The sequence below is a fragment of the Sorex araneus genome, chromosome 1 (genome assembly GCF_027595985.1).
Source record: "Sorex araneus isolate mSorAra2 chromosome 1, mSorAra2.pri, whole genome shotgun sequence".
Taxonomy (NCBI): domain Eukaryota; kingdom Metazoa; phylum Chordata; class Mammalia; order Eulipotyphla; family Soricidae; genus Sorex; species Sorex araneus.
Genome location: NC_073302.1, coordinates 207,510,457 through 207,534,798, shown reverse-complemented (window position 1 = coordinate 207,534,798; position 24,342 = coordinate 207,510,457). Strand labels below are relative to the sequence as shown.

Genomic DNA, 24,342 nt, shown 5'->3' with positions numbered 1-24,342 from the left:
TTTCTCCTGCTTTTTGTTGTATTTTCTTTGTCCTTGTTGAAGTTCTTGTCTATTGATCTCATTTCTGTTGAAACCATTGTATGATCAGAACATTCAACATCATTGAAGTTTCAGGAAGTTTGCATTGTTCTGTTGTACCTTTGGATTGTTCCTACATTTTTGTCTCCTTCCATCGCTGCAAATGAATTCCTTTGTCTTCTCGCTATGTTTGGTGCCAGTCAGGGGCCTGGGCTAGGAATCTGTTTTCAAATGACACTGTTCAGGAAAAGGGGCAGTGTTAAACATCTTGGTCACAAGAGACAGGCAGTAGCTATGACTCAGAGTTTGCATTGTCAGCTCCTGGGGTTTCAAATTCATAAATTGTCAAGGTTGACCAAGACTTGATAGTACTGCAGGGATCATGACTGTTCGTGCCCAGCGGTAGCCATAGCACTGAGGTCAGGCAAGTGTGGGGTTTTATGGGCATAAGTGCCTGGCAGTATGTATAGCAGCATGGAGATCCGGGCTGGGTGTGAACTTGGGGTTCACAGTTCTGAAAGCCTGGTGGCAAGTTTTTGGTTAGTGCATCTAGGACTGTGGTTGACAGTCTGGGTCGGCCCATGCTACCAGGTTCAAACAGGCCTGGGCAACCACCATACATTGTATTCACAGCTGATTAGCAGCGTGTTTGCACCAAGTTTAAGCAGATCTGAGTGGTGACTAGAGGCCTGAGGTTTGTCTATGCCCAACTCAGTTCTGGGCCTGTGTTTGAGCAAAATTGTTGGCAACCAGGTCACTGTTGCCCTTTCTGTAGCAGCAGTTTGTTCAAGTTGAGACCTCAGCAACTACCCAACTTTCAAGGTTACAAATACTCAACAGCTAATTGGCTGCAGTGGTCAAGTAAACCTGGCCAGTGGCTGGGAAACCTGTGGCCGTGGGAGTTGGATGTCAGTTGTGAAAAGTTCTGAAAGGAAGCTTGGTCCTCAGTCACGGCTGGTGACCCAGCAAACACACCAGGCCCACTGGAGAGGAGAACCTAGCTGCTTCGGACAGCCCAGGGAGCACTGCAGACAGCGGGTCTTCCTGGCTGGGAGGCATGTGGGGAGCTTTCTGGCTGTAGTCAGGTGTGGATGGGTGCGGCAGGTCTGTTTGTCTGGCAGGAATAAGCTGACTTCCTAGTTGTCTGACTGCCAGCACTGCAGCTGTTTGCCCAGAGTGGGTGGGGCTCTCTTCGGCTCTTCGCCTTCAGGATCTTGTTGTAAAGTACAGCGCTGCAGCAATGCCCCTGACACTGCTCTTAGGAAGGTTGGATCTGTTAGGAACTCCGGCACACTAAAGCTTCTCCCCTTCCTGCTCCAGGGAGCAAGTATAGGCGAGGAGCTGGAAAGTGCTAGATGTTTCGGTGCGATCCTAATCCTAAAGATACAGCAAAGCCCCATGCCTTCGAAATCTCTTCCCAGTTGTATATCCTTGGCCCTGGTGGAGTTTCTTTCTTGGGTGGGACATCTGTCTCCAGTCCATCTGGATATTGTTCTCGTGACCCTTGTTCCAGAAACTTTGTCTGGGCTCCAGGTCAATTTCTGTGTAGACTAATTCCAGTGTGATTGTGAACTTTCTTTGGCCAAAGGGAAATATAAATTCTGTTCTCCCTTTTGAAAATCCTTGGTCTCATTTCTTATCAGTGGCTTATTTTGAGCACTTGAGGATTCAAATTGAGGATTCTCTGATAAAATGAATCTAGTAATGGGAGGCAGGGGCGGGGGGGGGGGCGGTGCGGCACACATGGATATGCTTAGGAATTACTCCTTGTTTTGTGCTCAGGGTTAAGTGGTGGTAGTAATTAAAACTGAGTTGGGGATGAACCGAGAGCCGCGCCACGAGAAGCAGAGCCTCCACGCCTATTGACTGTGATCCTGAGGTCTCCTAACCCATTTTGGCACCAGAGCGGATGCTTGAGCCATGCATTTTGACTGTGAACTGAGCTACAACCTTGTGCAGACCGGGGAGGGATTTTTTTCCCTCTCCACCCCATTTTTCTGAGCGAAAATGGCGGCAGCGGCAGCAGCCACGCGGTGAGAGCCACCCTCTAAGACCCCTCCACCAGGAGGTAGGACTTTCTTTAGTGACGTAGCCTGTAGGTGGTCCTGGGAGGGGAGGTGTTCCCGGCGCGCCTTCCGCCCAGAGATGAACCGAGAGCCGCGGCACGAGAAGCAGAGCCTCCGAGCCTATTGACTGTGATCCTGAGGTCTCCTAACCCATTTTGGCTCCAGAGCGGATTCTTGCAGCCATCCATTTTGACTGTGAACTGAGCTAAAATATTAGAAACCCAAAACCCAAGACTCAAAGTCTTCACTCTTACCAATGAAGAGAAATTATTAGATGATGCCTATTCGGCAGGCCTGATTGTTGGGGAAAATTTTCAATCAATAATAGTGAGTTCTGTATGGAAATATGAAATGTACTCAATATATATAGAGAATAATGGGAATATCATTAGCTACTTAGATGGGGGGTGGGGTGGGAGGGGGGGTGTATTGGGGTTCTTGGTGGTGGAACGGGTGCACTGGTGAAGGGATGGTGGTTTAATCAGTATTTGACTGTGACTTAAACCTGAAAGCTTTGTATTTTTTTCTTGTTTTCACGGTGGTTCAATAAAATATTTCTTTAAAAAAAAAATAAATAAAAAATAAAACTGAGTTGGCCTCGTGAAAGGCAAGTGCATTGTATTATCCCTCTGGCCTTCCACTGTTTTTTAAATTAAAAAAACAAAACCTAGTTATAATTTGACATATACTATAAAGTTCTTAATGTTCTAATTGTCCTATTCTATGTTGTTTTAATATGTTGCCACTGTTGTGAATCATCACTAATTCCAGAACATTTTACCTCCCCTCCTTCCAAACCCCCCCACCGCAGAACCGTTTACTCCTTAGTAGTCACTCCATTCCCTTCTAACCCAAGCTCCTGGCAATCAGTCGCTGTATCACTATCACTGTCCTCCCATTGTTCATCGATTTGCTCAAGCGGGCACCAGTAACATCTCTATTGTGAGACTTGTTACTGTTTTTGGCATATGAAATACTCCACGGGTAGCTTGCCAGGCTCTGCCGTGCAGGCGGATACTCGGTAGCTTGCCGGGCTCTCCGAGAGGGACGGAGGAACGGAACCTGGGTTCACTGCATGCAAGGCAAACGCCCATCAGTTGCTCCACAAAAATCATTTTGTCACTGTATCAGAAGGGGCCTAGGAAATAGTCCATTCAGAAGGGCTTCTAGCATGTTCAAGGCTCTGAGTTTAGTTCCTGGCATGACATGTTTCTGCCCCATCTACCACCAGGTGTAGGACTAGTACTGTGAGAATGACCCAAGCACTGTGAGAGTGACCCTGATGGCCCCCATCAGCATTGTATCACCAGCTTTAAAGAGTTTAGAAAATTGCTTGACACATAGTATGTGCTCAATAAGTGTTAGTTATAAGACATAATCTTACACAGAAGTCCATCCCAAGTTCAGAATTATGCATCTGTGATATAAAGTATATATTTGATAAATGTGTCACTTCAGTGAAATTAGACTTGCTTTAATTTAAAAGCTATTCTATTTTTTTCATTGTAAATTAGATATACAGTTATGTTTTTCTGATTGGTTGATTGGTTGATTCTGATTGATTCAGCTTCTAAGGTATAGTGGTTACAGCCTCATAATCTGTTAATTAAATCATAGAACCACTAAATATCATTGAGTTCCAGCCTCATCATCATCATCATCATCATCATCATTATCCCATTGATCGTCGAATTTCTCGAGCAGTCTCAGTAACGTCTCCATTCGTCCAAGCCCTGAGATTTTAGAATCTCTCTCTACTCATCCTTCCAACGATGCCTAACTGGAGGCTCTTCCAGGGTCAGGGGAATGAGACCCAGCATTGTAACTGTTTTGGGCATATGAATACACCATAGGGACCTTTCGAGGCTCTCCCATGTGGGCAGGAAACTCACAACAATTTGCCGGGTTCTCCCAGATGGAGAAGTAGGCTATAAGATATTGCGATTCCGGGAGCTTGCCTTCAAGTCATTTTTACAGAAAATGAATTAGGCTAATAATTGGAATTACAATTAAAGGGTGAGTGTTATTTGGGTAGGTGAATAGCATAAACAATCAGCTAAGGAGAAAATAGGAATACATGGTAACAAGCCTAGTCTGTAGAATTTTAGGTACATTGTCATACAGATCCTGATATCGCTTCCTGTACTTTCATCTGTTCAATATGTTTTTATATTTTCAGTAAGCCTTAAAAAACAAATTTGAAGAACATTAAAAACAATTATTTCAGCTGTTCCTTCAATTTTAAAGAATTTAGAGATTATAATGATCCTCCCCAAATAAAAACAACTAACCTTTGTAGAAGCCGTCATTTATCTTCTTAACATTAGTTTAGTACTTACATTTTGAGTACTTACATATTGAGTACTTACAAAATAACTAAGTGAAAGTGGCGGCGCTGGTCTCTCTCTCCCGCCTCTCCTGCTCATGCCCTGAGCACTTCCCCCACCCTGGCCAGCAGCCTCCACCAACAGATGCATGAAGGAGGGAGCAGGGCCAGGCTGGTTGGTGATCAGTTGCTGTTTATTCTTCCTCTGCCTCCTTCCAGTCTCGCTCACTGCCTGTATCCTCTACCTCAGCCCACTCCCCCAATTTAGTTATTCTCCCTCTCCAAGGGCTGGGGGTAGCAATTACACAGAGGTGAGGTGTGTAATTACACACAATCAACATATATAAAGGCCCATTCCTCTGGGGAAGCTCTTCTTAAGACAAAGATCTCCTGCAGTCAGGAGATTCTCCTGAGGGCCAAATACTGTGTATGGGTGTGTTTCTCCTTTCCTTAGTCCAACAACCATTCAAACATTCATCATCGTAATTCTACTCCTTAATACTGGTCATTTTGTATGGACACAATAAGAGATACATTCAGCTTGTAAGGTGCCTCTCCTGGGGAACATCTCAATATAGATCCCAGACTACAGTGTTCAGGCCAGATTAGTCTTTCCTAACCCTAGCAGGGTCCTAATCCAGTTGTTGCTCTTTGGATCATGACAGAAATTGTCCATGACCATGCCCTTAACTTATAGTTAAGTATAATGACGCTTGGCCTGGCCCATTTCGATGCCAGTGTTAGCTCACAGCTTGCTTTGGATCCATCCAGTCCCTCGTCAGGACCCTGCTTTTGGGGTGCTAAGAACTAAGGGCAACTGAAACTTAAGTTGAGAAGACAGATTCCCAGGAGTGAATAGTCTTCAGAGTCAGTGAACTCCCAAGTTACAAAAGCATAGCCTTAACTGTCCTCCTGTGTTTATACAAAAAGACATTGCTCTAAAGTAACTATGCAAAGAACATAAGGAGAAGAAAAAAGCAATATTTCACTTACAAATAAAAGATCAGAGATTTCTGAGGAATTTGACTTTACAAGTTATAAGTACTGCTTAGGGAAAATGGTGATTAACTGGTTGGGGAAGAAAGCAAGAAGAAGAGGTCAAAGGTAAACACAGAGGAATGGGGGTGCCTCAGAAGTACTGTGATGGGTGTAACCCAGTAAACCTAAGCTCCCTGCTGCCAGGGAGAAATGACAAACCAATGTTATCTTACACTTATTATCTGTCATTTACTCAACATACAGTGGCAAAAAGAAAAATTTCTGGCTTTTGAACAGACCTTACGTGAGGCATATAAGGAATAAATTAATTGGTTCTTTATAATTTCAAAATCAAAGAAGTTGAAATTGATTTTTTTCACCTCTTAAAGAGTATTGAAATTGGACTGAACCTTAACTCATTTGGGGGTTTTTAGGCCACATTCGTTTTTAGGCCACATCCATTGGTGGTTGGGGCTTACTCCTGGCTCTGTGCTCAGGGGGAAGACATTTTCTGTCAGTGTTGGGAGACCACGTGCAATGCTAGGGATCAAAATGAGTTTGACCATATGTAAGGCAAGTGCCTTAACCTCTATGGTATCTCTCCAGCCCCGAGATACTATAGAGGTTAAGGCACTTGCCTTACATATGGTCAAACTCATTTTGATCCCTAGCATTGCAAATAGTAAAACTGATAAAGTTACTCACTGTCTTTTTTATAATGTCACTGAGAATAAATGTATGCTTTGCTCTACAGCTGTCAGCATAGTTTTAAATGATATAGCAGATCTCCCAGTTGAAGGTAAAGGGACAGGTTACATAATAAGGGCATGTGTAAACCTTTAAAAATTCAAACAGTACTTAATTCCAAGGGTTCTTTAGGGATGTGTGGGACACAACACCAGGAACAGTAACACTATCCTAACCATATTACCTAAACTGTGACAAAATTTTAAAATTCAAATATATACATTTAAATTTAAAGAAACAAAATTTAAAATTTAAATATATATCTATTTAAATTTTAATAGATATGTGTATATATAATTCAATTGCTTTATGGATAGTGTTGCAGAGTAAGAATTGGAAAGAATAAATCACCTTGGCAGCTATGCATGGAATTTAGATATTTAACTGTGACTGGTTCATTTTAATAAAAGAATATTATCCCCCTTCCCTTCTTGTTACTGCTGCAATGTCCAGAAACTCACACTTGTAGTAGTGGTAGGGGTCACCACTTGATTGCTATATGACACTAGTGAAACTGGAGATCATACTAATGCCAAGGATTACACTTGGGATTAAACTTGTGTCCTGGGGCAGACACTGCAAGCAGGCATTCTACCCCCGAGGCCATAAAATATTTTAATCCATCACTGTATCACTGTCATCCCATTGCTCATCAGTTTGCTCGAGCGGACACCAGTAACGTCTCCATTGTGAGATTTGTTATTTTAATGAAATAGTATGTCTTAGATATTCTTTGATCAAAAGCTGTGTTATTCCTTTATATTATAAATATTATGAAGCTATCCATTTTTGTTGTTTCTAGTTCTAGACTTCTCTCTAAAATAGCACTAAGAAATCAACTCGGTTAGGATAATGCTTTTACTAATATTCTTCTCTCTACTAAAGCATCTCTTCTGCTTGCTGAGAAAACACCTAAATGAAAGAACTTTGGACCTGCAGTGTAAAAAACTGGTTTCTTCTTTTGCTGACTGTCACTAATTTACTGTAGTATTAATTGAACTGCTTAACCTCTCTAGATTTCAGTTTCCTCTAGAATGAAATTGAGAAATTGAATCATCTGATTGATACAGCTTTTGCTTATTTGCACTTCTAAATTTAGCAAGTGCTATTTGTAAGACACAAATTCTGAGTCATAATGAGGTCTCAAGAAACTCTGAACACATCCTTTAAATATGAATCTAGAGAAATACATAATAACTGGTTTTAGAATGGTAAATTCAAAATTGGTAAATTTGCCATTGTTTCCTTTTTAACAGGACCAAGGAATAAAGTACCATAAGCCAAGAGCACAGAATATTTTCTTTCATCCATTTAAAGAACCCTGATACTTCTCTAATTCCATCAAAAACAAAAGAATGACCACATTGGCAGATGGCCACAGAGGATGTCAACTATTTTTTGGAGGCAAGCAATGAAATATTTGTGTTATGAGTTTCTGCTATATACGTATGTAGAAACAGTAGGATTATCTTGCATTTTAATGAAAAATAAATTATTTTAATATAATAATTAATATATAACTAAGCTATTTCTTTAATTTTTCTGAATACTGTTGCATGTCAAAATTTCCGTTTCTGCATATTGTCACATATATAGTGCTATGTTTGCTCTCTATTACAAAGATAGGACTTTTTGTATCTATATTGGAGACACATATAGCTCTACAAATACTAAATAGTTTAGGAAGTTAGAGATTTAGTTTTATTTTTTAGAATTATTTATGCTAGATTTTTTGTTTAGTTTCTATATATTTCTTACTTCTTTTTAAAATACTCTTCTAATGTACTCCAAAGTCATCGAACCTCGTCTGTTTACATTTGCCTCGTCTGTTTACATTTGCCATATATTTTGGGAAAATCTTTTGTCAAAGATTTCATTGAAGCTTAAGTTACTTCCACAGTAATTCTGGAAGAATATTCGGACAAGTATTTTAGTCCAAATATGCCATTTTCAAAATTGAATTAGTTTATGGGGGCCAGAGTGGTAGTGCAGCAGGTAGAGCACTTGCCTTATACACAGCTGACCCAGGTTTGATCCCTGACATCCCATATGGTCCCCATGCACACCAGGAGTCATTCCTGAGTGCAGAGACAGGAGTACCCCCAGAGCATTACTGGGTATGATGCAAAAACAAACAAATGACACAGAAGTTGAATTGGTTTACCTTTTACAGGTGAAGTTGTTGAGAAAAAAAAATGACTATTTTAAAAGAAAACAGTGTATATATAAGAATCTCCTCCTTTGTGAAAAAATACTTAGTAAATGCATATAAAATAATACTAAAAATTAAGTAAAATGCGGCAAAATATTTTTTTCAAAGATTTTTATAAGAACAAAGAAGGTTTATGTATGTTTGGAATTTCTGATGGAGTGATAATTCAACTTACAGGCTTAAGTGAAGCCATCCAACAAAGCAGATAAATATATCTGCTTTAAATATTTAAAAAGCCCAGTATAGAGCTTCTAATTTTTTCCTCAGTAACTAGAGTCAAAATTCTTGCTTTTCTGTTCAGAAGGGGAAAATTTCATCTAATTACATTCATAATATTCTGCGACTCTTTGGGCAGTAACTCCTGATCAGAAAATTCTTTTAAAGAAAAGAAAAGGCAGTCGAGTTGCCCTTGCAGTACAGTTATCAGAAAGGCATTATTATGCAGTCACTGGCTCTCCTGAGCCATAAGTGGTTATTCACTAGCTGTCTTCTAGCAGAGACACACCTAAACCTTTCTCAATTGCTTTTAGTGTATGCCTTCTGTTTATCAAGATCGTCGAAGAAATAGATTCCACTACTTCATTCCACAGACCAATCTTTCCCCGCACCTCTCTGGAGTAGGATATTCTTTCTTCTTATAATCATTTGCATCTTTTGCATAGTTTTTGTTAATTGCAGTTTTTTAAAACGTCTTTTATTCAGAATCCTACTACTACAAGCATGATTCAAGTCTTTCCCGAGAGTCAGAATATAGTCCATGTGATATAGCACATACCTACCTGCTGTGTGTGGTAAGGTAAATGTGACTCCGAGTACCGCATGACCCTCTCCTCTCAGCTGGTGATAGCCACGGTGGCCTCCAAGCACTGCAGGGTGTTATTACTGTTGTGAGACCCAGTCACCCTTGGGCTCAAAAGTAGGATCCCTCCAAGTCCTCAAAGCAGGTCAGGAGTAGCCTCTAGCCCCCTGAGCACTGCTGGCATCCCGTTGCTCATCGATTTCTTCGAGCGGGCACCAGTAACGTCTCTCATTGTGAGACTTAGTTGTTACCGTTTTTAACATATCCAATACGCATGGGTAGCTTGCCAGGCTCTGCCGCGCGGGCTCAATACTCTCGGTAGCTTGCCGGGCTCGCCCAGAGGGGCAGTCAAACTCAGGTCGGTCGCGTGAAAGGCAAATGCCCAACTGCTGTGCTATCGCTCCAGCCCTACTGCTGGCATAGTCCCTATAAATAAGAAACATACTTCATCCATTAGCTAAGTATAATCTACTCAGCTATTTAAAAAAGCACTTGAAGGTGGCTGGAGCAGTTGTACAATGGGCAGGGCACTTGTCTTACATGTTCAATCCCCAGACTCCCCAAATGATCCTCCAAACCCACCAGGAGAGATCTCCAAGTTCAGAGGCAGGTACAAGCCCTGACCAGTGCTGAGTGTGGCTCCCAAAAGCTAATTTTTTTTAAATAAAATAAACAAAAAACACTTAAAATTAGCCTTTGCTAAATTAGTGGCTGGAGCGATAGCACAGCGGGTAGGGCGTTTGCCTTGCACACTGCTGATCCGGGTTTGATTCCTCCATCCCTCTTGGAGAGCCCAGCAAGCTACTGAGAGTATCTCGCCCACACGGCAAAGCCTGGCAAGCTACCCATGGCATATTCGATATACCAAAAACAGTAACAAGTCTCAGAATGGAGGCGCTACTGGTGGCCGCTCGGGCAAATACATGAGCAAAGGGATGACAGTACTGCAGTTCTCATAAACATTACTTCTCCATATGTTACCTATTGCTAAATTTCTTTTTCTAATATCTTTTTTTCCCTTACATCTCACTTTGCCATGGCAATACTATTTAGTCACATAACTCTGAATTACGTTATTTCCATAATATTTTTAGAACCAACTCATTGTTCTTTTGAATTTTGTTCTACATATAATTATTTCATGAATAAATATCAAATAATTAAAATTCTAATCAGAGGAATTATCCTTCTTTTTAAATTCTACCTGTTTTATTTTTTAATTTTTTTTTTCTTTTATGGAATCATCATGTGGAAAGTTACAAAGGTTTCAGATTTAAGTCTCAGTTATACAATGCTCGAACACCCATCCCTTCACCAGTGCACATATCCCACCACCAAGAATCACAGTATACCTCCCCCCCACCCCTCCACATACCCAGCCCCCCACCCCGCCTGTGTAACTGATAAATTTCACTTTACTTTCTCTTTACTTTGATTACATTCAATATTTCAACACGAAACTCACTATTATTGTTTGGAATTTCTCCTCCCTATAGTCGGACCTGCTTAAAAGGAAGCATTTAATAATTTGTTTTCCATTGCTGAGAATGAGGCGATATGAGGTCGAGTGGCCACACTAGTGGCCACATGGTTTTGGATTTCTGTATTTTAGTATTTTAGTAACTAAGTCCAGAGAAATATCTGCCAGAAATTGCATCATTGCAAACTTGTACTTCTCAGCTATATTGTATTCCACATATGAGTGCAGTCTTTCTATGTCTGTCTCTTTCTTTCTGACTCATTTCACTCAGCATGATACTTTCCATGTTGATCCACTTAAATGCAAATTTCATAACTTCATGTTTTCTGACAGCTACATAGTATTCCATTGTGTAGATATACCAGAGTTTGTTTAGCCAGACATCTGTTTTTGGGCAGTCTGGTTTTTCCAGATTGTGGCTATTGTAAACAGTGCTGCAATGAACATAGAAATGTAGATGTCATCTCTACTATACCTTTTTGCCTCTCCGGAATATATTCCCAGGAGTGGTATTGCTGGGTCAAATGGAAGCTCAATTTCTAATTTTTTGAGAATCGTCCATATTGTTTTCCAAAAGGGCTGAACCAGTCGGCATTCCCACCAGCAGTGAAGGAGAGTCCCCTTCTCCCCACATCCACGCAAACACCGGTCGCTTTTGTTTTTTGGGATGTGGGCCAGTCTCTGTGGTGTGAGATGATATCTCATGGTTGTTTTGATCTGCAACTCCCTGATGATTAGTGATGTTGAACATTTTATGTGCCTCTCAGCCATTCGGATTTCTTCTTTGGGAAAGTTTCTGTTCATTTCATCACCCCATTTTTTGATCGGGTTGGCAGTTTTCTTCTTGTGGAGTTCAACCAGTGCATTGTATATCCTTGATATCAACCCTTTATTGAATGGGTACTGCGTAAATATCCTTTCCCATTCTGTAGATTGTCTTTGTACTTTGGTCACTGTTTCTCCTGAGATGCAGAATCTTCTTAGTTTGAGATAATCCCATTTATTTATCTCTGTTCTCACTTGCTTGGCCAGTGGCATGTCATCTATGAAGACACCGTTGGCTTCAATGTCGTGGAGGGTTTTGCCGACCTTGTCTTCAATGTACCTAAGGTACATTGAAGGGATTCTGGTCTGATATTGAAAACTAAATCAAACACCTGGAAATTAAATAGCTCGATGTTGAACAATGAGTGGGTCAGGAAGGAAATCAAGGAAGAAATCAAAAGGTACCTGTAAACAAATGAGAATGAAGACACAAGCTACCAGAACCTATGGGACACAACTAAAGCCGTATTAAGGGGAAAATTTATAGCTCTGCAAGCATATCTCAGGAAGGAAGAAAGGGCCCACATAAATAACTTGACTTTATAACTCAAGACCTTAGAAAAGGACCAACAAAAGGAGCCCAAACTAGGCAGAAGGAAAGAGATAATAAAACTTAGAGCAGAAATTACGACATGGAAACCCAAAAGACAATCCGAAAGATCAATGAAACCAAGAGCTGGTTCTTCGAGAAAATAAACAAGACTAGCAAGATTCACAAAGAAAGAGAGAGAGAGACCCCTTATAAGCCGAATCAGAAATGAAAAGGGGGACATCACAACAGAAAACCAAAGAAATTCAAAAGATTATCAGAGACTACTTTGAAAATCTGCATGCCATGAAACAAGAGAACCTAGAAGAAATGGATAAATTCCTGTATTCCTACAATCTCCCAAGGCTGAACCAAGAAGACCTGGAGTATCTGAATTGTCCTATTAATATCAAGGAAATTGAAATGGTAATCAAAAGTCTTCCCAAAAACAAAAGCCCTGGTCCAGACGGATTCACTAGCGAGTTCACATTTAACGTTCACATTTAACACTAAGCACATTTAACGAGTTGTTTTTTGATGTTACTTCTCTTAGGATGAAGACTGGCAAGCATTGCTAAAAAAAAAAAAAAAAATCTCTTACCTTCTCCGCATTTGTGAGGTTTTCTTCATGCATGTATGAATCCTTTTGTGGACAATCAAATATGAACTCTAATTCTGGGTTTAGTTAAACTAAAGACAGTTGCATTTTTGTCATTGGAGTAACCTGTAAAAGTGGTGTCCTTGGGCAACTCTCTGGACAAACCTTTTTCACTTCCTAAAGTTACAGGCTCTTCCCCAATGAAATGTGGACTGAGAAAAGTATGAGATTTGCCTAAAGTTCTGTATTTTAATGAGTTCTGTGCTGTGCATATTTTCTATTGTTTCAGTTTTTGTGAAATTTCTGGTTCCTGGGAGAGCTAAGCTTGAAACCTGTCTTATCTTTATTGCACATATATGGTGTTTTACTCATGTGATCTTGAAGATGAACTGAGTACTGGTGAATGTTTTGTTATTGTTACTTTGGGTCACACCTAGCTGTGCTCAGGGCTTACCCTTGGCTCTGTTCTCAGGAATTACTCATGGTGATACTCCAAGGACCATATGCTTGCCAGGGATTGAAACAGAATCAGCTGCATTCAAGACAAATGTCTTAACGCCTGTATTGTCATTTCAATCCTGGTAACTTTTGTCACATACATTGTATTTGTAATTTGGCACCTCTTGAGTTCACATTTTTTCTTGGGCCACAAAAGACATGATATATAGGAGCAACCATTCTCACACAAAGATCACTCATGTGGTTTCTCATCTGTGTGAATTCTCTGATGCACAGTAAGAACTTGACATAGTTGAAACTTTTCTCATGTTCGAGACATCTGAAATTGGGGCTGGAGTGATAGCACAGCAGGTAGAACATTTGCCTTGCACGCAGCCGACCTGCATTCGATTCCCAACATCCCATATGGTCCCCTGAGCACCACCAGGAATAATTCCTGAGTTCATGAAACAGAAGTAACCCCTGTGCATTGCTGGGTTGACCCAAAAAGAAAAAAAAAAACAGGCCTCTGAAATTAGGAGTCTAAATTTCCTGGTACTTAATTAGATTATCAGGCACCGTGCAACTCACTCATACTCTAAATGCTTTTAAGTAAAAATTCTTATACATTGCTTGGGTTTCTATTGCTTCTTTTATGCAGCTGTTAATGGACAATAACATCTGATAAAATAACAAAAAAAAAATTCTTCTAGGCATCACATTTAATGTTTCCTCCTCGAAATGGATTTTTTTTTTTTAATGTACAATAGAACCTGAATAGTGTTGGTAACTTTCCTCACTTACATAATTTTTAGGATCTTTCACCAGTATGAGTTCTCTGGTGGTTAAGAAGATTTGATTTTCCACCAAAAAAAACCTTTTTTACTCTCCAAGCAATGAAATATTTTCTGACCTGTGTGAATTCTTTAGCTTCTTGTAAGATGCATACTTTGATTTATCATACTACTTAGCTTTGGTTTTTGCTGCCAGACAAGTAGAACAGAGCTCTGACTAAATTCTTTCCAATATTATCACATGCATAATATTTTTTGCCCTCATGTAATCTGTGTCATCCTAAGCGGTACCAGTAGCAACAAAAGCTCCACTCATTTATTGTGTTAAAAAGGTAATTTCGGATTATTTGGATTTTATACTATGAAATGAAACATCAGCTATGATTGAAGATTTATTCACACTAATAATATCTGTAAGGCCTCTCCTCAATATAGGTTTGCTCACAAATAATAACAGCTAAGTGTTCACAGAAGTTTTGTTCAGGTATATCTAATCATTTGTTAAAGTAAGTTCATGCACTTGTATACAGATCTTTTTACTTTCTGAGGAATAAGTTGCATATTCATATCTTGAGTACCTCTCCTCTCAAGTTGATATTTCCTGTGGCACTCTTCTGGGGCATTTTTCACTGGTCTTCTTGACCTAGCATTTTCTTCTTCATCAAGATTTGAGAGTACTGTTTCTAGAGCATTGGTAGTTTCTTTCTTTCCCACTTTCTCTTTGCTCTGTTGTCCTTACTGTACTTGTTACAATATCCTGGGCTCACACTCAATTTCAGTGCTCATCTACACATGATGGCAATCTTTTCAGAATCTCAACACCACTTAATGGTGCTGGTGCCAAGGTCACATCCACAGTGCCGGGATCTGATTTGGAGAACTGAGGCAATACCAGGGAGTGGACGGCTGCAACGCACAGGCGGGTAGTCTCTCACTGAGTCCCAGCCCCGGTCCCCTATGGAGTTCCTGTTTTATTGAACTTTATTACGGTGGAGGCAACATGTATACAATAGGATTAATGCTTATGCTTTTGGTGTAAAATGTTAACTGCACTGAAATCACCAGCAAAGTGCCCAGAACCATCCAACACTGTCCCCAGGTCTCTTTTGGGTAGTTTCCTGATCCTGTTCCTAGCCTGCTCTATAGCTCTATTTTTTTATAAAACAATAGCCTTAATTTTACTTGAGGATACAGTACACTGTTACGATTATTATTTTATGATAAAAGGTTTGTGTCATAGTATATGTATTAACAAAGATGACTTTAGTGATGATATAGGATTAATTTTATAAATGTACTAATACTAGGTCATATGGAAACTCAATTTCTTTTTTTTTTTTTTTTTTTTTGAGGAATGTCTGTATTGTTTTCCAAAAAGGCTGGACCAGTCAGCATTCCCACTAACAATGAATGAGTGTCCCTTTCTCGGTGAATCTGTCCCAAAACTGGTTCTTATTCTTTATCATGTGTACCAGTCTCTGTGGGGTGAGATGATATCTCCTTATTGTTTTGATTTGCAGCTCCCTGATGATTAGCAATGTAGAACATTTTTTACTGAGTTTTTTTTAATTTATTTATTTTTAATTAGTGAATCACCGTTTTTTTTTAATTTATTTATTTTTAATTAGTGCTGAGGTTTTTTTTTTTTACCTATAATAAAGCTTCCATAGAATGTATACAGCGTTTCAGCACTTTACTAAAAGGATTATATCCATAGTTATTTTTTAGCTTCTGAAAATAAAGTCTGGGGTCAAGCATTATAAAGTCCAGATATCAAGCCTTACAATTTGTACATACTTGCATGGAACAAAATTTTCCAAACACACTTTTTCTTGCAGGTAACCCCTTATTCAAATTACTCTTTGTATATAGCAGTCACTCTTGAGATGTTCTGAGTCTTTATAGACAGGACTTAAGAGGAGAGGCGTTGGGCAGTAAAACTATTCTGCAACTTAACTAGATTATACAATTTTTCATGTTAAGTATTTTCCTTAAAATTAGTATAAAAAATAAACAGAGATGGAAAACTGGAGAAATTTCCATTCTAGAAAATTGAAATGTGTTTTTTATTTCCCAAATTTGTTTTGTAAACTAAAGAAGTTACGGCTTTGGTTCATATTTTCAGCTCATTTTCCATATGCAGGTTGAGACCTGGGGAAAGGGTGACTGATTAAATGAACATTTAACTCTATTTTTAAGAAGGCTTTGACTTTCTAAAGTTTCCAATATAGTGGTTCTCCATCCTCTTTATGTGCCAGTATAAACCTGGAAAACTTTGTAAGGAACATTGATGTTTTGGACTTTTTTTTCTACCAATTAAACTCAGTTTTTCCAATTATCAGCCATTCAATTTAGAGCATTATTTACTCCACTGGTTAATTTATTAGAATGCACTGCACTCAAATGAGAAACAAAATAGTTGCTTTCCAAATTAGCTAATTTAATATAGAAAACTTTGAACTGGAAGATAAATAAGAAAATAAAATGATAATACTTTATAGTAGGAGCATCAGTAATAGAGCAGTAAATTCCCTGTATTAGTGATTAAAATTCTGCATGATAATGTTAGAAATGTTGTGCTTTTGTCCTGTTACCTACATACCAAGCCCTATGTATATCTGAAACTGGAGTGAACTGACTTATTAATTAATTTATTTATTTATTAAATGGAAGATTTATCTCAGTGATGCTGAATAACATTGCTAGGAGTGTAATAGTGCTAATTATGATATTAGACATAGGGGTAGCTTATAAAATTCTGAATTTGGAAAACCTCCAACTCAAATATACCAAGTTTATAAATATTTGCATTTCTTTATTCAGCTACGTATTTGGAAAGTGTTTATATGTCAGATATCACCCAGGAAGATAAATTTTTTGAATCACAATCACGATCACAAAATCCCCGTTAATCATCGATATCTCGAGCGGGCTGAGTAACCTCTCATTTCGTCCTTTCCCTGATATCTTAGAAATCTATCTCGACTCGCCCCTCCCAATGATGTCACACTGGAGGCTCTTTCAGGGTCAGGGGAATGAGATCCAGCTTGTTACTGGATTTAGCATATGAATACACCATGGGAAGCTTGCAAGGCTGTCCCATGTGGGCAGGAAACTCTCAGAAACTTGCCAATTTCTCCCAGAGGCAGAAGTAGGCTACAGGATATCTTCTGGGAGCTTGCTTTTAAGTCTCTGGATGTTGGCTGTTGATAGGAATACACACACCTGGATTCCTCTGCCAGTACCTTCATGTGTGAGGCCTGTCCGAACGTGTGGAAAGGGGCCTCGAGCATGGCTGTAGCTAGGTTCCGGTGGTCTTTGGCCGCCGGGAGCTCTGCTCAGGGTGGGGAGGGAAGCTGGAGCCCATCCCCTCCGAGGGGCCCCAGGGAAGACAGCCAGGCATGCAGTCAAGAGACTCTCAAATTTTTTGAATATAAATAAAAATAGAATGCACTAGTTTTGACCCGAATTTGTAATACCTGACACTATAATACCAGGAGTGATCCTTGAGCACAGAGCCAGAAGTTAAAGCCTTGTGCACTACTGAATATGATCCCAAAACAATAACCCAAATATGATAGGTTTGATCATTTCTGACATAGAAGTATGGAAGAATTATATTTTATTGATGCATATGTTGGTTAATTATTTTACCATGTAGCATTTAACAGAAGTATATGGAATGAAATTTTGAAGTCTTAAATATTCAGAAAGATATCACATTAAGGTTATTCTCAGAAAATATAATCTTGATTCACGATCTTTGAGAGGAAACTTCCTAAACTGTGAACTCTATGCAATTTTTGTATCTCAAATTACTTCCTAAAGTCGTAATTCTCAGGTCTTAACATGGGGCCCAAGACAGAATGCTTGTCTCTCATGTGACACTCTGGGTTTGATTCCTAATACCCCACTCTCCTCTCCAGTATGGCATTAGTTACTGTTTCTGTTCCTCGTTCCATGCTTCTTTACTGAGCATGCAAATGACCGAGCTGCTTTGGCTGTAACTTTTGCCAGTTATTAGTGAAAATCTTGGAGAGAAAGATTTCCTTTTGGGATGCAAAAACTGCTGAGGAGAGAGAAACAGTGTTCAGATGGGGGAAAAAGGCAGAGTGTGATGAGCCTTGGAGTAAGCACTCAGTTGCTTCCAGAGACCCAGGGAGAATAAAGAGAAAAATGTTCTTAGAGAAAGCTCTCTAGATTCTCATTTTAAGGAAGCAAAACCTAACATCAATGATTATTTACTCTTTGCTGCTGTATATTTCTAAAGGATTTCAAAGAACTAAGGACTAGTACAAAGGGGTTGAGGGCCTGCCTTGCTTACACTTACTCCAAGTTCAGTCCCGGGCATTGCATGGCTCACTGAGCACAGCGTTCCTACACTAAGCATCTAACCTTCAGGCCCACAGCTGTGGGGAGAGTATTGCACTGGGAGTGACCCCTAGGCTCCCAAGTACTCCAAAAAGAAAGAAAAATGTTCATAAGTGAAATGGATACCCTTCATGGTTGACATTTCTTATTCTAGAATTTTATAGATTGCTTTTTGCTGAATTTTAGTAAATTTTGCTCCTTTTTGAAAAATTTTTACCCCAGAATTCAGCATGTAATACTGATTATGTGTAAACACAGTAACCACAAGTGAATATATATGTATATACACACATATATATGTGTGTGTATATATACACACACCTGTGTGTATACCTATATATGTGTGTATATACCCACATATATATTCATTTGTGGTTCCTATGTTCATACATGATCATACTTATATATGTGTGTGTGTATATATATATATATATACATATATATTGATTTAAAAATCAGTGTATTGCTGGTGGTATTCTCCAGAAGTTGTTATCTGTGATAGGTTTTCCTTTCAGACGACATAAAAGCAATACATAGGATTTTTAAAACAAGTAATATGGAAAAGTGTAAAATTTGAAACAATGCTGTATCTATTTTCACAGCTAGCTTCTATTAATATTTTATTTTATTGGTTTTTAAATTAAGGTAACAGCAATTTACAGGAGGGAAAAGTCTTATATATCTGGTGTGCACGTGACCTGTAACATGCTCGCCACCTAAGTGTCCTAGAGTGCCAGTGTACATACATCCTTCCCGTGCGTGCTGTTATATTCCAAACTCTCTTTAGTCAAAGGGATTTTTAATCACTAGATATTGAATTTTCTTACTTTTTTATTTGAGTACCACATAAGAGTGAGAGGGAAATAATTTAGCATTTGTTGTTCTCTTTTCTTTTCTTTCTTTTTTTTTGTTGTTGTTGTTAATGGGAAGCAGGGATGACGTGGCACACCAGGCAGTGCTCATAACTTATTCTGGACTCTCCACTTGGGGATCACACCTGGCAGGGCTACAGGCACCATATGAGCTGCTGGAGTTCAACCCTGGGTTGACCATATGCAAAACAAGTATTCTACCACTGTGCTGTCATGTCAGCCCCTTTCTTTCTTCTGAATCATTTTGCTAGCATGGTACTCTGCAGTTCCATTCACACTGATGCAGAAGTCAAGAATTCATCTTTCCTTATAATTCTGTAATATCTTTTTGTGTGTAGCTTCTTTATTCTGTTGTGTGTAGCTGGATATTTGGATAGTTTCTAAATATCTTAGCTATTGCAAATAATGCTGCAATGAATTTGTGTGTGTGTGTTTGTGTGTGTGTGTATTTATGTTCTGGGAACAGGTATCTAGGAATGAAATTGCTAGATCATAGAATAGTTCTATTTTTAATTTCTTGAGAAATCTCCATACTGTTTTCTATAAAGTCTGAACCATTTTATATTCCTACCGAAAAATAAGGAGTTCTGCATTCTTGCCAGTGCTTTTCCATCAATAGGCCATTCTTACCTTTATGAAGAGGTGAGAGCTCATTGTTGTATTGATTTACATTTCCCTGATAAACAGAGATAATAAGCACTTTTCATATATTTATTGGTCATCTGCAAGTCTTGAGTTTTATGAATTCCTTATGTATCTTGGTTATTATTCTTTTGTTAATTATATGGTGTGTGAACATTTTCCATCATTCAGTTATTTTTTTTATTTTAATGATGGTTTTCTCCTGCAGTAAAGAAGCATTTTAATTTGATGTAATCTCTTTTGTATTTATTTTGCTTGTGTTTTCTCTGCCAATGAAATCAAATCTCTGAATATAACACTGAAGTCAATATCATAGAATATTTTGCCTATGCTTTTCTTCAGTGTATTTTATGGATTTGGGTCTAATATCTTAAGTTTTTAGTCCATTTTGAGTTAACTTTTATGCATGGTGTTAGATAGTCTGATTTCATTCTCTTACTTGTAGCAAGGAATAATTAATTGCATGTGTGCATTTCTGTGTGACATATATATATATGTGTGTGTGACATACATATACTTTTATATTGTTCTTAAAATTTTAAGCACTAAATTCATTCTTTTTTGAAAGTGGCCTGTTAACTATTTTATTATGATTTTCAGAGAATTCTTCCTATGCTGATGGTATGTACTTAAATATTCATGTGTTTAAATATTTTTCTGTAAGTTATATTCTCTTCTTAGCAGAATTTTGCATTTAGCTTAGTCAAATTTTCATTCTTTTCTTTTATGGCTTGAGGGGTTTATGTCCAAGAATATAACTTATACAGTATCATTTATTTTCCCCAACAGGTATTGCCTAATTTTTGTTAATAGCTTTTATTAATTATAAAACTAAGAAGATATTTTTTAAAATACCCGTAGGCCCTCTTCCTCCAGATACAAAGAGCTTCTTCCATCATCAATATCCCTATACCAAGGTGGTATATTTGTTATAGGTGATGAACCTACATTGACCTTGTCACATCGAGCATCTAGTTTTCATTAAAGTTCACTGTGTCATTGCACATTTTAATGGGTTTAAACAAATATATAATGGCCTGTATCCACAATTATATTATCCACATAATACTATCCACAGGCATTCAATGCTTTAAAAATCCTGATGCTCTTTTAATCCCCCCTCAACAGACACACACACAGGTACTTTTTTAATTCACTCCCCACCCTTCTCTTAGTTGTTGATGTCAAAGTTACAGTGACGGGATTGCCTGTGACCTTGTTGTGGTGCTTTCCAAGGGCTAACTACCAGTTAGACATAAGCAACTGTTTATATACTAGTAACAAAGCTAGAAACCTAATTATATAACTGGCAATCTTTCTAACATTTTTTGTAGTTCTTTCATGGATTTTCTTGGTTTCTCGAGCAAACATGCACCGCATCATGAAAATAAAGATAATATTGGATCTTTACTTCATTCCTCCAGGTTTTAATATATAGGTGACATCTAATACTGAGTCAAATTAAGAAATTCACTGTAATGATTTGAAAGATGTTATATTACTGAAGATTGTTGCAACCTTGTGGTTGTGGATATGGAGTGAGAAATTTTAAGTTTTGCTCCGTTGGTAACTTGTACTGTACAGTATTAACTATTATTCTGTTGTATAAAGTCATGTACTTTAAACTCCTACAACTTACTCATATTGTTACTGGAAACTTGTGCTCTTGACCTGCTTTTACCCATTTACTCTCCAACTTTTCTATCCTGGTAACCAAAACCCCACTTTCTATGAATTCAAACTTTACATATTGTATATGTAATATACATGCAGGGTCATCATGAATTTATTTCATTTAGTAATATTTTCAAGATTGATTTTTGTCACTAATGGCAGGATTTCCTTTTTATGGATGAGTAATATTATATTATTTAATTCATCATAAACATACAGATATTTCATAATATATATACATTTTAGAATTTTATATTACATTTACTTTCACTATTCTTATGCACATTTGCTAAGTTTTTTTCATATCTTAATGTTTCTGTATCCCAGTGATTGTGGGAGTGCAAATATCTCTACCGTGTCTGAGATGCTATCTTATTTTGATTTGTTTTTCTGTTGTGGTTAGAGATGTTGAACAGCTCACCTTTTATTGGGAAAGATGTCTTTCAATTCATTTGTTCATTTTTAGTGAAATTATTTGACTTGCTTTAGTTTGAAATTGGTTTTAGGCTCTTGAGTTATAATCTTATAATATTTTGAATATTAGTCCTTTGTCAGATGATTTTTAAATACTTTCTCCCATTTCGTATGGTGTCTGTTATTCACTCATTTTGTTCTCTACAGTCTTACGTAATGTAGCCATACTCAGTTTTTATTTTTCTTTTATGTTAAATTTGTTAGTGTTGGGCTGGAGTGATAGCACAGTGATAGGGCGTTTGCCTTTCACGCAGCCGACCGGTGTTTGATTCCTCCACCCCTCTTGGAGAGCCTGGCAAGCTACCGAGAATATCGCGCCTACAGGGCAGAGCCTGGCAAGCTATCCATGGCATATTGGATATGCCAAAAACAGTAACAAAAGTCTCACAATGAGAAACGTTACTGGTGCCTGCTCGAACAAATCAATGAGTAGCGGGATGACAGTGACAGTGACAGTTGTTAGTGTTAAGGTAATAAGCTTCCAATGGTATTGACATTTAGGGTTTTGGTCTACACATTTCACCACCACCAAAGCCACTCATTTATTTTCACTCTTGTTGCTTGTGTTTTTCATGTCATATTAAAAAACTAGTTACTGAGAGCAATGTCAAAAAGTTTTTCTTGTGTTCTCTTGCAGGAACTATCCAGTGTCAAGTTTTAAACTCATATCTTTAATCCATTTTGAGTTCATTTGTCTGCGTGATACAAGGTAAGAATCCAGATTCATTATTTTGCATGTGAATACTATGTTGGCATTATTTTATTGACAAAGTTATTTGTTTTCTAATACATTTTTCAACTTCTTTGTCAGTTTTCTCTTTAATTATGAGTGGATTTATTTCTGGACTCTTCATTTTATTCCATTATTTTTTGTGACTTGTATATCCATACCATATTTTTTTTATTACAATGCTCTTAGCATTGTAATAAAATTTTGTGAATTTTTTAAGTGGAAAGTATAGTCTCTCCTGGTTTATATTTTTGCTCAGTTACTTTGATGTCAAATTTGGGAGTATTTTTATTCATGTTGCTTAAAAGGGCATTTAAATTTTCATGCACATATACTTACAGCTGTATAGATGTTTTTGTGTACAACAAATTTACCAATTTTAATTCTCACAGTTAGCCTGAGGTCTAGTATAAGGATTATGACACTTGATTTGCACACAGCCAACTTTGGTTCAATTCCCATCACTGTTTATGGTCCTCCAAGAACCAGCACGGGTCACTCCTGAGCACAGAGGCAGGGATAGCTCTTGAGTATTTGGGGATGTGGGATATGTCCCAAAACTTCCCCCCGCCCTAAAAATATTTCTGCAACCATTATTATAGTTTTTCAAATCCATGAATATAAACTATCTTGCAATTTATTTGTGTTGCTCTTAATTAATTGCATCATTTTCATTACGTTCAGTATATAAAATACTCAGTTTTTGTATTTCACTCTTTCCTAAGATGTTACCAGTGGGAATTGTTTTCCTTTATAGATTGGACTTTGGGGTATAAGGTCATTTTAATATATTATTTAATGTGGTTGGCTATTGTTTTATGGAAAATGCGTGCTTTTTACTTGTTAAGGATATGGACTATAATTTTCCCTTTTTTTGTGGTGTCCTTTCTGACTTTCATATTGAGGTAATGTAGAATTGTGAAATGAGGTTGAGCATTTAATTTTGTTCAGTATTGTTGAAGAAATTGAGAAAAAAATGGTATTCTTCTTTAATTGAGTGGTAGATTTCACTAGTAAAAGTTTCTAGTCCTAAACTTTTGGAGGTGAAGGTGGATCGGTGGATCGTAGGGTTGGATTTTTTGGTTGTTTTTTTGTTGTTGTTGTTCTTGTTTTTACTGCTTCAGTATCTTTACCGATTATTGATCCATTGGGTTTTTTGCCTACAGTAGGGTTAAGTTTTGTGTTTTGGGGATGTATTCATTTCATCCATGTAGGTTTGCTGGTGTATTGTTGTTCACTGTAACTTCTTATAAATCTTCAAATTTTTGTAGTATGTTATGAAGTTTCCTCTTTATAATTTATTTGACTTCTCTATCTTAGAGAGTCTTGCTAAAAGTTTGTCAATATTGTTTATCTTTTCAAAGAACCAACTCTTTGATTATTTTTTCATTTTTTATTCTTCATTTATTTCTGCTTTAATCACTATTATTTCTAGGTTTTTTTTAATAACTTTAGGATGTGCTTGCTTTTTTTCTACTTCCTTGATATATATTGTTAGGTTATTTATTTGAGATCTCTTTCCTTTACGTTTTATAATTATAGCTGTAAAACTTGTTCTTAAAACTTTTTCTGTATCCTGCGAATTAGGTTGTGTTGTGTACCTATTTTAATATATGTCAACTTTTTTTGTTATCTTTTTTTCTCTTTAATCCGTTTGTTTTTCAGGATTGTGTTTCTTAACTTCCACATGTATATATTTCCCACTTTCCTCTAATTAGAATTTTTAGGTTTATCCATTGTGGTAAAATAAGGCTTAATATTACTTCTTT

The 24,342-nt window shown here is 37.8% G+C and overlaps 1 protein-coding gene across 4 annotated transcripts in view; it reads left to right on the top strand.

The window, feature by feature from the left end:
- Positions 1-24,342, top strand: part of MBD5 (methyl-CpG binding domain protein 5) — a 459,774-nt gene that overhangs the window by 161,327 nt on the left and 274,105 nt on the right. For all 4 annotated transcript variants that reach the window (XM_055123313.1, XM_055123194.1, XM_055123379.1 and 1 more), the window contains exon 3: positions 22,481-22,552. The gene's annotated coding sequence lies outside the window, so the exon portion shown is untranslated. The remainder of the gene's footprint in view (positions 1-22,480; positions 22,553-24,342) is intronic.